Genomic DNA, 10,469 nt, shown 5'->3' on the forward strand with positions numbered 1-10,469 from the left:
TGCTCAGTGAGGAGCTGGCGGCTGTAACAATAGCTGAGAGAGCTAAAGCAGCTCACATGCTGTATCTCATCAGACTGGAATAGACCGCTGCGTGCGCACTGCTCATTCTGCTGACATGGTCTGCCTTCTCGTCTCCTACCTGTCGTTTCTGCATGAGAAAGAGGTATGTAACTCTAGATGGAGAGTGGGGGGGATTTTGATTAATTTTACAACTGGTTTATGCTTTTAAAAAGCTTTTTATTTTGTGCTTGTTGAATTGGATGATTTGTTAGGAGTGAATGAAGGAACATATGTTTTTGTGCCGGAATGTAATCTAGTGTATCCACCTTTTTTTTTAAATTAATATTTCAGTAAACATGCAGTTTATTTATGTGATTTCTCATGGTTTTTGAGTGAAATGCCACCCGAGGAGATTTCCATTTCCGAATATGCAGAGCAGACTTGCTGAACAGTACAAGAGAGCAGTGTGAATATCATTTGCATACTTCTGCCTATGACATTGGACAGATCTGAAGCGGAGGATAGACCTCTGGAGGGAGAGAGAGAGAAGAGCTGAATACATTTATACTCGCTGCTCTGTCACACGATCCCTCTGTTGTGTGGAGTTGTCATGCCTCACTGACCCCTTGACGTGTCGTCGTGACGATGGGAGTAAGGGGTCAGGCTGTTTCGTTGTGACAACACCGGAATTCTAGTTTTGAGCCTGACCTGGTCTACCACCGTGCACCTTAACAATACACAGAGCACAGGCTCGCTGGAGATGTAGCCGTCTACCCTAATGAAATGCTTCGTTGATTTATTGTGTGTTGTTGTGTGGGCACTGAGCGCTATACAGAACTTGAGCCGGGATGCTCAACACCATCAGCTTAGTGTCTGGCGCACATGGGATAAAAATGGGCTAGGTTGCTCCTAAGCAAAAAGCCCTCAATATTTCATCTAGTTGGACAGTAGAGCGATAGAAAGAGCGAGGGTATCTCAGTGGACAGGAAATTGGAAAATAAATTGAAGTGACACTTGCAGGTTTGCATATCCATCAGGGGATCACGCCTTCTCTGTGGAGCTGAAAGGTTGGGTGGGCATCTGATAATCAGTTTGCTTTCTGGCTAAAGGGTTTTCACCGAGCTGTCTTGTAATTTAAAGAAGTAAAATAAAAACTCTGGCATCATTTACTCTACCTCATGTTTTTTGAAACCTGTGTCTGTGGAACTCAAAATGAGTTATTTATTTCAGTGTTTCCAAGCTTCTCTTTTCCAAACAAAGAACTTGAAAAGCTATCATGTGAGTTCGGAAGACTAGGAGTGTAGTAGGCAAGTTCGACGAACCACTTTTCTGTTGTTGTTTTTTTCTTTCTTTTTGGAGTTTGACAGCACCTGGTTACCACCCACAGTCATTGTATGGAAAAGAACAGCTTCCTTTTGTGTTTTATGGAAAAAAATACAGTCACACTTTTGGAAAAGATGTGCAAGAATTGTGCTTTTAGGGTTACAACAGCTTGACTGAAATCTTCTACTCTCTGAGTACTTTGAATTAGTAATAACTTTGCAACCATTAAAAACATGTGTTCTATAATATTAATGTGTGTAGAAATTCAAACGTACAATATTCTTCATGTTGTCACTGTCACATGACCTACCAGCTTCAGTTGCATCGCTTCACTGCCATTCAAAACTCTTCTCCCGCGTGGCCTCATGGGATATTATAGTGTCCATTTGATGGTGGATGCACAATTCAAAATCTTCCTGGAAGTAGTACTGTAGGTCATCCGGGTACTTTTTGCTTACTGTTTTATGGATACTTAGAAGAATTCACACTCAATTCTCTCTTTTTGCCTTTGTATAGTAAGGAAATATGCATATTCGGATACTGCCCTAGTCACTGCACTGTGAAAAATATGACCAATAAGTCAAGACAACATTTAACTGATAACACTTTACAATAAGGTTTCATTTGTTAACATTAATGTATTAACTAACATAAACTAACCATGAGCAATATATTTGTTACTGTATTAGTGAATCTGTTAACATTAGTTAATAAAAATAGAGCTGTTCATGTTAGTTCAGTGCATTAACAAATGTTAACAAATACAACTTTTGATTTTAAAAATGTATTAGTAAATGTTGAAATTAATATTAACAAAGATTAATAAATGCTGTAGAAGTGCAGTTCATGTTAACTAATGTAGTTAATGTTAACCAACTAAAATAACTCAACTTATTTTTAAGTTATGAGATTCAAAAGTCAGTTTAATATAATTTAAGTTGAAATGACTTGAATTACAGCCAATTTGATTATAATTAAAAATTGAAGGCAGCAATTGACCTAGATCTTTGTACCTTATTTACCCCTATGGGTACACATTACTATTAAGGTACTAAATACACCTTTTAGATATAGATAAAGTACAAAGTTGTCCCTTTAAGGATATTGCCTCATGTTGTACCACTAAAAATGTTTCCACATTTTTTCCCTGACAGTGCCGTTTTAGAATGGCTGTGAGTAAATGATGGAAGAATTCCTTAATTTCTCAGTGAACTCTCCCATAGAAATGAATCCATGTAAATCATTTGACTTGTAAGATACCCTTCATATTTGTCTCAGACTGTCTGTAATCTAAATAGTTTGAGGCAAGGTTCACATTATGTCAATGCAGAATGCTAAGCATGTTTTTGGAGAAATAAAAGGTCTGCTATGTGACCTGCCAGAGCTTGGTTTTGTTATCTGGAGGAGGAGACGGTTATGGTGCAAGTATGTGGGGCATTGGCATTGAACTGCCATTGTTCATGTGTGATGAATGTTTGGAATAATTACTGCATCAGAGAATGCCAGTTAACCAGCAGTAAACCATCTCATTATGGAGTCGACTCAAAATGTGATATAGGTTCACATTATGGTTTTGTTTATATATTTGGTAACACTTAACAATAAGGTTCCATTTGTTAACTTGAACTAACAATGCCAAATACTTCTAAAGCATTTATTAATCTTACTTAATGTTAATTTCAACATTTACTAATATTATTTCATTGACCTGAGCTAACATGTACTATTGGGACATTTTTTTTCAAGTGTTACCATATATTTTAATGTTTATGTTTATCGTTCATAATTCATTAATAGTAATGTCATAAAACATTTTTTTTTTATCCATGTTGGGTTTTCTAAATGGAGGCTTTTGTAATCTTGCTGAACTGTATTCTGTTGCTGCATTTGTGGGTCACAGTCAATGAATCCACTTTGAAATGGAGATGATTCTGCCCAGTGTTCATCTTTCCCAGTTGGACTGGATATTTTCCTGTGAAAGTTGCACCAGCCTACTGTAAGCGGAGATGACAGCTGATCAATTGCTGTCCCCCTCCTGTTCTAATTCCTAATCCCCCTTTCTCCCCCCGTCTGTCCTATCCTGCTCTCACCTCATCACCCCCCGATGAAAGCCCATTACCGGCCAAGTGGCTCTGACGGAGATTGGGGCACCTTCACGTAGAGATCCGCTGCTTTGATCCCTTCTTCGTTCACTAAGAACAACAAAGGAGCTGATGTGTGTGTGTGGGAGGGCCCCTAAAGACAGGGTTGTGTGGGTCTTGTGATGTTCTCCCAATGGATGGTGATTAGGGCTCATATGGAGCTGTTGAAATATGACAGCCACAGGCAGCTCCTGAGGACATCGAACAGCCCTGCTCTACTGAAAGAGAAGTGTGATGCTGTTCATCTCTATCATCCATTTAATGCCACAGCCCATAATGTAGTATAGATTGCTATATTGACTGAGTTATGTATGGCTGTGTTACCAATACTTATTGTCTGTCACTTTGAAAATTATGTGTCATGTTTATGTATAAATAATACAGTAAGCTAAGATCTATTGGACTAAAATCTCGGCTGACCTTGGCTGACCCACTACCGTTCAAAAGTTTGGGGTCCGTAAGATATTTTTATTGAGAAGGGATTCATTAAACTGATAAAAGGATATTAAAGACCTTTGAATCGTTACAAAAAAAGGTGCTATTTCAAATAAATGCTGTCCTTTTCAACATTCTGTTCATCAAACAAGCCTGAAAACATGTTTCACTGTTTCCACAAAAATATTAAGCAGCACAACTCTTTACGACATTGAAAATAAGAAATGTTTCTTGAGCAGCAAATCATCATATTAGAATGATTTCTGAAGGGTCATGTGACACTGAAAATTCAGCTTTTCCATCACAGGAATAAATTACATTTTAAAATATATTACATTTAAAATGAAATCATTATAATATTTTACAATATTACAGTATATTTGATCAAATAAATGCTGCCTTATTGAACAGAAGAGACTTCTTTCAAAAACATCTTAATCCCCAAACTTTTGAAAGGTTGTGTACAAATGTAGATTTGGAGAAAGTAAGTTTTGTTTTTAAACTCAGTCACGAAAACATTATATTTGAAAAGCCAAAAGTTAGCTTTCTTCATTCTTCGTTGTTTTAGTAATCTATGAACCCTTTGGTGCAGGTTCTTGGATTTTTATTTGTATTTCTCTCACAGGGTAAAATGAAGCAAATAACAACTTATTTGGTTTATTCCCTAAAGCTATGGTCTGGACTGGTTAGAGCTTTGCTTCAGGATTGTGAAGTTCAGGACAGTGTAATGAGAGAAATGAGAGCTATCAGTGATTCAGTGATAGCGTCATTTTCTGTTTAGCCCATATCTCTGTCTCTCTCTGCCACAGGGCCATTTGCTTCTTACAGCAATCCTGCCTTATTACAAGCGCTGTTGCCTATCAGCGGAACTCCAGGGATGTTCTCTCTCTCTACCTCTGTCTTCTCTCTTCACCGCTCATCTCTCATCGCTCGTGTCTCCTGCTCTCCACAGCTAACTCTTTTATCATGCTGTCTGCTCTCACCTATCAATCACTTTTTCCTGTCCTGTCCTATCCCATCCCTCTTTGTCCTTGGCACAGTTTTCTCGTGTTATATTCACAGTATTTCACACTGAATCCATAGCACTCTCTCTTTCTCTCTGGTTGATAAGTGTGAAGTCTGCTGGTTCGTAGGCTGTTTTTGTTATTGTTACTGTTGCCAAAGCTGCTGGTGTCATTATCCAATGAAAACACAAACAGAGCCACACTTAGGATGAAGAGGGAAGAGCCCTGGGCTGACTAGATGACAACCGATGAGTCTATCTGCTTTTAAAAACAAAAAATAAATGATTTACTCTGTTATATATATAACATACAGTAATTGTAATAGTTCTCGTATGAGTAAAATTGAGATTTGTTGGTTCAGCTGTAGCCTAAATGTTCCACAAATCATTAAAGCCTTACAAAAGCACTGGGGTGGTATCATGGTGCATTGATGGCATCTGATGAATTTACTATGGTATTTTGGTATATGGATAGTTGACATAGGCTAAATAACGTGGGATGTTCTGTGGTGTAACAAGCTTTACTCAAAATGCATGAAATAGCATTTTGCCTATTCTTTTTACTATGCATGTTTATTTTATGATCTCATGTTAAATTATATTTATAAATTCATTTGTCATGATGCAAGACTATTTAAAATGAACTAGTTATGTCAAAAGCTGATTAAAAATTAGGGTGATATGGTCAAAAAAAACTGTACTGTGGACGTCGTCTTAGTTCTCCCATATGCGTCGTGGTGTTCTCGTGAACTCACGTAAGAGGCCCGCATGGAAGAAAATGAACAGCCGAATAAAGTTGTTATTTTTGTTTTGCACACAAAAAATATTCTCGTCATTTGATAAACTTAAGGTTGACCCACTGTAGTCACTTGGACTATTTTAACAATGTTTTTACTAACTTTTCTGGACCGGCAGAATGAAATTGCCTAGAAGCCTATGAAGAAGTGAGACAGCTCTCAGATTTCATCAAAAATAACTTAATTTCTGTTCCGAAGATGAACGAAAGTCTCACATGAGGGTGAGTAATTTTCATTTTTGGGAGAACTAACCCTTTAAGCGTTGACAAGTTCACAGTATTAGTTGCATATACATTAGCATTTAAAGGAGAACTCCGGTCAATTTTAACATTGAGCTAATTTTTTTGTACATTTGGAGTGCTGTCAATACAGAGAACAACGACAAAAATCGGTGTTGCCTACACCGAGTTATTCTATTTTTAAAATTTGCACCCTGTTGACTTCAATGGGGCAAGTACTAAACCTGCTTTTAGCCTCTTAACATCCTTGATGTGTCATTACAAGTGCACAGCCAATGTGAGTGATTCCTTCAGAGTAAACACAAGTGAATCTGACTGCAGTAGATGTGAAAGATATTAATAAAAATGATGTTAATTCGGCCAGCGCAAATACCTGTGTTTACATCCTGTTTTCGGTTGAAGTCCAAAGTAGTCGATTGCCGAGTTCACGCGCATAGGTTTAGTTACCTATGATCACGCGCGTGAACTCGGCAATCGATTACTTTGGACTTCAACCGAAAACAGGATGTAAACACAGGTATTTGCGCTGGCCGAATTAACATCATTTTTATTAATATCTTTCACATCTACTGTAGTCAGATTCACTCGTGTTCACTCAGAAGGAATCACTCACATTTTCTGTGCACTTGTAATGACACATCAAGGATGTTAAGAGGCTAAAAGCAGGTTTAGTACTTGCCCCATTGAAGTCAACAGGGTGCAAATTTTAAAAATAGAATAACTTGGTGTAGGCAACACCGATTTTTGTCGTTGTTCTCTGTATTGACAGCACTCCAAATGTACAAAAAAATGAGCTCAATGTTAAAATTGACCGGAGTTCTCCTTTAAAGTTTGCTGTTAGTAAGATTTTTAAGAATTTTAAATAAATAATTAGAAATTAATTAATTTATCCATCAAGGGTGCATTAAAACGATCAAAAGAAACGTATATAATGCTACAAAAGATTACTTTCAAATAAATGCTGTTCTTTTTTACTTTCCATTCATCAACAAATCATGAGAAAAAATGTATCATGGTTTCTTCAAAAATTTTAGGCAGCACAACTTTTTTCATCATTGATATATAAAATGTTTCTTGAGCACCAGATCAGCATATTAGAATGATTTCTGAAGGATCACGTGACACTGAAAACTGGATTAATGACATAAATCCTAAAAAATACATTACAATAGATACACATTTACTTTGAATTGTAATAATTTTCCATAATATTACTGTTTACTGTATTTTTGATCAAATAAATGCAGCCTTGGAAAGCGTAAGACTTCTTTCAAAAGCATAAATAAATCTGACCAACCCCAAACTTTTCAACAGTATAGGTTAAAGTTTCATGTATACAGTGACAGTTTAACATATAATCTTGATAACGAGTCCATGGACACATTTTACGTCAACTATACTTATTGATAATGCATCGTGGTTTTACATGGTACTGTGTCCAAAATTTATAGTAGTACTTTAGAAATATACTTGCAACAGACATTTTATTCTGATGTAATAATAAAAAGCATTTATATATTGTCAGCCTCCTTCTGAGAAGGAGATTGGCATGTTTCCAATACTCATCTAATTTAGCAGAAATTAGTATTTTTTTCCTTTATAGTTTGTATGATTTTGCAGCAATAGCTAATTATTCCTTTATTTTTCCCACACACACCGTTTCTGAAGGCAGTACAGACTTCTGTTAACACTTTGCCCGTAACTACCGGCTTTATCTTTCAGAGCAGCGTATCATGTTCATGTGACTTATCTAATTGAGGAAAAAAAATCCTTGTGGGGAGCTGCAGTGCATTGATTCATCAGTCTGAAAGGCAATTATCATCTTGCTTCATTTCCCTCTGCTTTTCAAGGCAGAAATCAGCTAATGACCGTGTTTTATCACACAGGGCTTCAATGTATATTCATTTCATGGAAAAGATTTTTATCCCCATGTCTCGCTATGCATTATGTTAGTAGTGGTCTGTCTTATTAGAATGAGGATATCTGTATGAAAGACTTAGCCTACTATTTTTTGCCCTCATATTCAGCATTTAATGCTTGGAAGACTTTGTGTTATGGAGGCAAATTTAATGATGAATTGGGTTACACTGGCTCTTCAATAAAAACTATTTCTATAATACTCTAATTTTCTGGGTGAAATCATGCACTAATGATATTGCATGTGGCAGCTTGGTCATTAATTAAACACATCCACCAACATGACGACCGGCAGACATTGATCCATGGCCAAATTGATGTGTGCTTCTCTTGGAAATGCAAGCTCTGTAAATTGCCTTTTGTTGTTGCTGGCTAGAATGACATGATCTGAGCTAGTAATTTGAGACAATGTCTATACTCTGACAGATATAATGATTTACAGCAAGATCGTCACATCTTTGTGCACCAATTAGTGATAGCAATAACTTCAGTACAGCTTTGTAATGTGTACCAATTACTAGTGCTTCAAACCTGGAGTCTTTTATCAAAGGGCAGCTCAGCTAAGAATAGTACTGTATGTAGACTAATGTTTATGGAAAAACTTGTGCACTAACAATGGTTCTCTCACCTAATCTACCTAATGCATTATTCATCAGCTCAGTTAACACTTCACAAGCATAAAATATTCACTAAACAATTTTGAGCTACAGGAAAAGACACCCTATAGTTGATCTGTCAAGGTTTTTTTTAATCTTCATGATGTACAGTGTTCACCTTGGATACCATGCATGATACATTTAATTACTACATTATATGTGACAAACTGTTTTATTTCATTTGGCTAGACAGCAGACTTTGTTGCAGATATGGTAGACAGCAGACTTAGTTTGGTGCAACGTTGAATGCAATGAACTCATGGCAGAGTTGAATCCTAATTAACTAAGGTATGCTGGTACTTGAGTGTTCACCTCTCCTGAGTCTCACTCTAACATGTTTTGATGCCGTCTCCTCTTACTTTGAAGAGCCCGTAACCCAGCTCTGTCTCGGCTGCTCTTGTCAGAATGAGTGCGGTGCTCTGCTGACAGGTAATAGAAAAGCTCTTCAGTTCTGCATCTGATTATACAGCACTCGCTCTTACTGTAACTACCTCACCTCCATGACTACTTCACCTGCCTGGGAAACAGATGCTGAAGCAATGCTATGAAAGGTTATTCATGCTTTCAAGAGGTCCAAAAAAGTGTTTGGACACTTAAATTGTATGAATGTCATTCCACTATAGGTAAAAAGAAATTGAATAAGAATATATATATGAAGACTTCAGATGCAAAAGCCTCTAAGTGCCATCTGAAAGTTTCTTCTAAAATTAGCATTTTTTTCAAGCTTGTATGTTTAAGTTTAGTAATTTCACTTTAATGACAATTAATTGGTCATTTTCATTGCCATTAAAGTGAAATAACTGAACATAAACATACAAGCTTGATAAAAATGATCATTCTAGAAGAAAATTTCAGATGGCACTTTGAGGCTTTTGCATCTGAAGTCTTCATATATATATGACATAGTATAACTTGTTTGAAGATGCCACATTTTACATTGTATTATTTATACAATAAAACTGATTTTGTATAACTTAGGTGTTCAAAAACATTCTGGGGTCATTTTACATGTTTTACAAATTGATAGAAAAGATATCTAGAGACTCTAATGATAACATTTACTCTCCCAAATCATATATTACAAGTTCATTCATTTTTTGGATTTACACTATAAACCCTAATACGGATAATTTGTCCGTAAAGATAGCCTTTAGTCCACTTACTGCAAGATATGGGAGATAAGCAGCCAATGATCAATAGCATGTGGACTTTCCTGATCTTTCCCGTATATCGGCTTTCTGCAGGATCAGATGGATTAGGAGAAACCGCCAGGTACTAATCCGAGAATGGCTACTTAGCTCAAGCATGTTACCCACATTTACTGTGTAAACCATCACCATTTTAACTAAAGCTAATCTACATTCTGCACAGACATGCACATTCAACAATTTATTTTTCCCTCCCAATGTACTCATGACTCCCCTAGATAAGATCTCATGAATCTCCATCTGCGCTCCATGTTTTTCCACCTCCCTGAACCTAGAAACACCCCTGCTGTGCTATCACACAAACCTGCACATACAATCAATATGTGGCCTTTTAGTCTTTGGTTCTCCATGGAGAAGCTTTCATAGATCAATGTTCAACCTCACTGCTCCAGTGGCTCGATGGAAAAGAATAAAAATATCACATTTGCAGGTGTAAGAAGCACCTGTAAATCACAGAGTTAGATGGACGTGGATACAGTTCTTCTTTTTTTCCTTTATGTTTGTTGACTCAAGGGATTGACCTGGTGTAGGTGCCAAAATTAGGTGATAATGAGGATAATTAGGTACAAAGGAGTTTAGTGTGTGTTTGTGATAGCTCTGTCTATCTGTATATCACAGAACCTGATTTCGCCAAGTACAACACGTTCCTGGATCAACATCTTTATTGATCCTGGAACAACATTCCAATCAACCAATCAGATTTGAATGACAAGTTTACAGTTTATGTCAAGTTTAGTCTTACAATCAGGG

This window comes from Scardinius erythrophthalmus (genome assembly GCF_964197995.2).
Source record: "Scardinius erythrophthalmus genome assembly, chromosome: 6".
NCBI classification, from domain to species: Eukaryota; Metazoa; Chordata; class Actinopteri; order Cypriniformes; family Leuciscidae; genus Scardinius; species Scardinius erythrophthalmus.